Below are 6943 nucleotides of genomic sequence, written 5' to 3' on the forward strand. Positions count from 1 at the left end.
TTGCAAAGGATCCTGTTTTATATGTATGCTTATTCTAAACTGATCAATGTTGATAAATTATATTCTCAGTAAATTCTGCATTGAATAACATAGCAATAGAGTTACACATAGTAAGAAATGAAATGTAAAAGGCAAGAAAGCAAACAGCGAAAGAATACACATATGAGCAACACGTTTATCTGTTTTCATTTGACAGCATTCATCTTAAGATTCCTCCACAGAGAGAGACTGTCAGCATCACTCAGCAGATGAAAACAAAGATGAGCCTTCTGAGCCACAGAAAGATACCTGATGGTGCAGTGACACATTTGCAGATTAATCTGCCTTCCTTTCTTAGGGCAACCCTAAGAGAAGGTACATAATAATGGAAAGTATTAATTCTTATTCATCTCATCCAAGAGTGGATCCCTTTAAGAGCAACCCAGTTTTTGAGTCCTGATTCATAGCTGAAGCAGATTGCAGAAAGGAATTAAATAAAGTGTTATTATTTCCGTGAATACTTCTTCAATTGTGTTAATTTTTTATATGAAAGTCATTAGTTTCAATTAACTTTGAGGCGCTAAAACAAACAAGCAAACTAACAAAGACAAAAAACAAGCCGTCTGTTCCAGTAGCAACCACTGATTTCAAAATACAGTTCGGGACTTCAGAAACAGTTTTATTCCCTGTATGTATTTGACCCTAATCTTTCCTGTCAGAACATGTGAAAGCATCCAAAGATAAAAAATGAAAGCTGAAATTTCATGTTTTCAGTGGCTAGATTATATTTTTAGTATAAAATGGCAATGAAAATAAAGAGCTCAAAGATGCACATTATAAAATGCAATTGCTTTTCTTTTTTTTTTTGCTCACATGGTGGTAACATGTGCTCTGAGGAAAGAGCTGACCTTATCTAAATTGATGTGGCCAACCTAACCAGTGTAGCTCAATAATTAACTGAATGTCTCAGCACTCCACAGGAACATTAGGTACAGTAACACTGTGTTCTCAAAATCATGGTTGGAAAAATCATGGAATGTCACATCAGAAATATTTTGTCTTATAAGGTTGGGTTTTTTTCTCTTCTCTACTTGTTCCCTTTCCCTTTTCTTTAGGCATTGGGAGAGGCAAATTAGGTGATTCTTAAATAGCAACCTAGGCCTGTTGGAGAGATAATTTATATGGGTTGCTCTTGACCAATCCTTCAAATGGCTTTGTTTGTTTCACATCACCATCAGCAGGAGAACAGGCTATCACTGTCTCCAAGGTCCTTCCTTACTACTGAATCATTCTGGAAAATGCTGTCAGAGTCAAACAGCCCGGTTGAAGTGAGTGTTAACTAATTGCTTTCCTGTCAAGTGAGAAAGCTGGATTCTCACAATTGCAAAACAGAAGAAATGTCCTTCTTGTAAGCAGGTGCCTTCCCTTGATTCGTGGACTTCCAAAGCCAACATCACAAGAGATTTTGCCAGAAATACTGGCAAATCACTGATCTATCTAGTTAGACATTTAGAAAGGTTCTGCTTTACTTCTAAACCTGGAGATGCAGAAGGTGTTTTCCTCTGAGTTAATAATTACTAACTGTAGATAGCAGCAAGCTGGAAAGCAACTGAACTATTTTAGAAATGCAAGCAATAAATAATAGTGGCTGTGCTTCAGATGGTTGTCACAAGGCTCAAGGACAAATTCTGAACAGCATGACTGGCATTTTAATGGCTAAAAATATGTCTTTGGTCCACATTGTGAAAAAATCAATTAGAAAACTCTTACAGACCAAAAGTTTCATACAAAATAGTGAACAAAATTGCTGTCCTTCCTGACTTACTATAAAAATAGCTATGAAAAATACATTCTTCTCTAACTCCTTTGAAATCAGGGAACTCTGTGTGCTCTGCAAGCATGAGGGCATCTCCAGAATATGTTTTAGCAGGGTAAGGTTATCTCTAATTCATTTCAAATAAACAGGGGTACACGAGGTGCCAGTGTCAAACTGGAAAGCTGGTGGCAAAGATCTGGAATCAACAAATCCTCACTTCAGATCTCTGTGTTTGTGACTGAACCGTGCAACACCCAGGATGAAACCCTACCAAAATGGTATGGAGGAAGAACATAAAATCCAGCACGCTGAATGTAAGAAAGCTGTAACAATAGTAACCGTGAGTAAAATAAGAAATGTGGGGAGACATTTGCCTAAATGGTGGTGTGGTTAAGAACAAGCACAAGTGAGGCGCATGTAATTCTCAGAGTTGCAGAAAAGGAGGACAACACAGACAAGCTAAAGGAAACCTCTACTGAGAATGCAGGTTAGGTGCAGAACTAACTCAAATCTCAAAGATGCCCATAGTGAAAGTAGTAGCAGATAAGCACTTGTAAACATACAAAGAATGCACAGGAAGGTGGATAAGCTTCTAAGGAGTTCCTGGCTTTCCTCCATCTTTCAATATCACTTTAAACTGTCAGAGCTTTATGTTTATAGCATTTAATTCCTCCTAAGACTCCAGATTTAGCTGCTGCATCAATTACATGCAGAGGTATGCAACATTGCATGGAATATCATAGAATCATAGAATGGCCTGGGTTGAAAAGGACCTCAAAGATCATCAAGTTTCAACCCCCCTGCCCTGAGCAGAGTTGCGAACGACTAGAGCAGGCTGAGGCTGCCCAGAGCCACATCCAGCCTTGCCTTGATTGCCTCCAGGGATGGGGCATCCACAGCCTCTCTGGGCAATCTGTTTCAAAGCGACACCACTCTCTGAGTGAAAAACTTCCTCCTAACATCTAACCTGAATCTCCAATCTTAGTTTAAAACCATTCCCCCTTGTCCTATCACTATCCACCTGTGTAAGCAGGTTTTTGTTTTCTTAATGTCCATCAGAAAGCACTTAAGATAAAGAAGTTATCATTTCAGAGATAAAACTTCTAACAATAATTAACTCAAGACATGCTGTGGTATCCGGAGGGAAAAGGGATTTGGGTGCATTTTCATTCTAAAAGAGATACCTCTTTATTAACTCATAAGAAAACCTTCAAAGATGGCAACCCTTATTAAGGTAAAATTCAACAACAGAAATTTTCTTACTGATTCCAAAATACCTAGCAAGACAGAAGGTATATGGGAAGAGATCTTTTAATGCTAATTTTCTTCAGAATTGGACTCTTTACCATTCTAATCACCTAAATAAATAACTGTGTCCTTCATCCTGGATGGTAGTTTGCATTTAGAGGGTTGTATTTTGATGCAAAGAAAACAGCAGCATGTGCTGCTGATGCATCTAAATCATGAGTAGTAGTGCAGACACTAGCTAGGAGAAATGAACGTCATTTTTCCCTGGGGCTGTACTTCTGTTATAGTCCAGGTATCCTGGGAGTCTTTTGATTTTGTGGAAATTACAAAGGAAGCAGAAAACGCTGCAGATAAGAATATTAAGCATTATTTATCTGGTTGTAGATGACCTGGAGTGATACAAAGGTGGGAAAAAAACAGGGGGATCAGACACCAGATAGGAAGATGAAACTAATAGATACATATTTAAAACATGAGACAGAGGAAGGTTTTTCAAATGAGAAGGAAAAAGGGAAAGTTGCTGGTAAGAGAATATCAGATCTCATGAAATATTGAAGAGAGGAGTAAAAGAAACAGGCCCACCATTTTCCCCTGAAGTGGTGGAGGCCCTCAGCGTGCACTGTCTTCATGTGGCTTGTAATTCCTTATGTTAATACGGGGGCATCTTCTTTCTAGTTGGATACACAAGAGTATCACTAGGGAGACACCATAATGATCTCTAGAACCTTACACCTGAGGCCAATTATAAGCACTTAGCTAAACATATAGTTTGCATATTCGGTGAATGAATTAAAATGTATGTATCAGATAGAAGCATAATAGCCCTTAAATCTGTTTTCTACATCCGTGCTTGTGGTTACATGAGAACCTCCTCGTTTGTTAGTCACTGAACACGTAGGTGCTGGTACAGATCACTGTGCCATTTCATGAGTCATGGAAGTCTATTGTCATTTTAAAAGCAGGATTTACCTGGCAATTTTAATACATTAGTGCCCAAGGTTACTGGTTTTGTAAATAAATGCTGAAGTAAGGGTCTGCAGAACTGTGATACTCCCAGCACTCAGGTGCACCTTGTAGATTCAGTATCAGCTCGGGGAAATTTTTATTTGGAATTCAGTTTAAATGAATACATTCTGTGCACGTATTTTCTGCAAGTTCAAGATGGATATGCAGACATTTGACATCCTCAGAAGTTTTTGACTTCAGTACAGGGAATCTGCAGAATTATTGCTCAAATGAATGTAGTTCCAGAAATATATCCTAAAATTAGTATTTTGATTAAAAGCATATAGGAAGACATAATCATTTTGCCTGCAGCCCCAACAGTATGTATCACTAGGACATACTGCACGTGTAAGAGTAATACAGGCATAGAAGATGAATTATGAGTTAGATTGTTCTTCTCATATCAGTACCTTATTTCTTTGGAGAAGTCAAATACCTTTACTAGTATTTAATGTCTGTTGTTTCCATTCCCTACTGTTAGTTCAGCTTAAAGAAAAAACAGGCTAAAAAAGTCTGTAGTGCTTTCTTGACTGGATGAACAATATGAAAGACTGGCACATGATGCAACTTGTATGCTTTTTTTTTAATCACCTGATTTTTTTCCTATGGTTGCACCTGGAAGTCTTTTTTTCTGTTTTAGTACAGGAGGGAGAAATGTTCCAACATAGATGCAGACTTACTTAGTCCTGTGCGTTTATAATACAATTAGCAAATTTTCTAGGAATAATCCACAATATAACTTACATAGCTCTAATGTAGCATTATGTGTGCTTTGGCACATAAAATACCCTGTTTTCTTTTACAAATATATTCCTCTTTCTAATTAGCTACGTATTTTCTCCAGCAGGGAACAAGTGATGAGGGCATGCTGCTCTCATAAAAATCTGCACCAGTGAAGGTGTCGCTGTCACCGCTGCTAAAACACACTGCCCACTGCCTCTCTGAGCTCACATCCACTGCTTGCTCTCCATAAATGTACAACAATCATCTATGAATGTCAGTGGGTGCCATTTTTTCCACATGGAGGAATTCAATTCCACCCCTTTGCTTCATACACACTTCCATGTCAGAAACCATTCTGTGAGACTGCTCCTCTGTTGCCGTCTGTCACAGGGCAACAAAATGTAGTGGAATATTGGTGGGAAGGTTCAACCTCTATTGTCAAGCCACCAAAGTCCGCCTCTGACATTGCAGGCCAACATGATAAAATATCAGGCATTGCTTGATTTTATCCCTGTATGCAGATGCAAGGCCTGCTTAGAGCCTAAACGGGGAGTTTCATCTTCTCTGAAGATGGCTTCTTTAACCAGAGGGCTGTGAGGTGCTGGCACAGGCTGCCCAGAGAAGCTATGGATGCCCCATCTCTGGAGGTGCCCAAGGCCAGGTTGGGTGGGGCCCTGGGCAGACTCATCTGGTGGATGGTAACCAGCCCACGGCAGTAGGTTGAAGCTGAATAAGCTTTAAAGTCCATTCCGACCGAACGCGTTCTATGATTATATTATTCTGCGAAGGCTTGCATCCTGGCAGAATGTCCTGCAGAAAGATCATTTGCTACATTTATCCATTTCGCTCACAAAGCTTTAGAGTTCGGATGTTCCTTCTAAATGTAATCTGCTTTGATTCGTGGCGTAGAATTGATCTTTATTGGGAAAAAAAAATGTAGCTGATCTTATTAAAGTTGTGCAGAGCTGATGGCAAACATCAATTCTGACAATAAAAGAAAAAAAAATAACAGCACAACACAAATGCATGGATAGACTCTTCCAGATTTTTCCATGACTAATAGCTCAGTGGCAGATGATTTGGGCCTCTAACAAATTCAGAAATCCAAGATGATAAAGGTAGCAGATTAAGAAGTTCGAAAGAAAAATCCTTTCTTTATACACAATTTAGAAAAAAACTGCAAGGAACATATTACCCTGCAAACACGTCTTCTCTAAGAAATCTTTAAAGGAAAGGACAGTTCAAGATCCAGATGTAGTTACTCCATGGCCTTTTTACCAAAGCTTCTTGCTTTATAGAATAAAGACCACGTGGTTGCAATATAGTAATATTAATACCCATGCAGAACACTAGCTTTCACTGCAAGTTTGATCACTGAGGTCTAGACTAGGAACGTGAAATTTATTCTGTTGCTCTTTTAATAGCCATCAGACCATAATGGCTGTCAGAAATAATACATCTTCTTCACTGAGATGTGACCTGGTTGGTGGCTGCGAATTGAGTCTCACTAAATTCCCTCTACTACTCCTTTGAGATTAAGATCCTATTTTCCATTAGCATTTTTTGGAGCATGTAATTTCTTTTAAAAATTACTCAGTCAGAAGCTAGTAATATGTTTCAAGCGCTGTATTTTGTCTTTTGTCACTGCCAACAGTGAATGAACACAAAAAGTTCATCAGTGTGCATAGTAAACAGAAAGAGCAGAAACAGATTAGTAAGAGTGGTTTTTATATTTTCTCTGCAAGGACTGAATTCTATAAAATAATACCTACAAGTCAGAATACATTTCCATATCAAAATGCAGTCAGCACCAGGTGGTTCTATTTGTATGACTGTAGTAAATTATGTATTTGACAGCTTACAAATAAACTCAGGGAAGAGTGAAAGTGAGAATATACTGAAGATCTTCTGTCTACACAGACAGAATTCTTATTGGAGAAAACATTATTGCATCTCTGATGCCTCCTTGTTTGTACTCAACTTTAAGAAGATAACCTACATCCATACTTGGGGGGTATTTTTGCTTATTTTTATCATTTGTTCTCCTTTCTCAATATTTTTTACATCTATTTTTAAATATAAATATATATCATATGTATTAGTCCATACACCTTGCCAGCTTGCTCTAGGAGGGATGAATTCAGGCATTCATTCACACTGGCTGCTCTGAGA

This window comes from Cyrtonyx montezumae, unplaced genomic scaffold, assembly GCF_038088225.1.
Source record: "Cyrtonyx montezumae isolate F1298 unplaced genomic scaffold, pur_monq_1.0 scaffold_4, whole genome shotgun sequence".
Classification (NCBI taxonomy): Eukaryota; Metazoa; Chordata; class Aves; order Galliformes; family Odontophoridae; genus Cyrtonyx; species Cyrtonyx montezumae.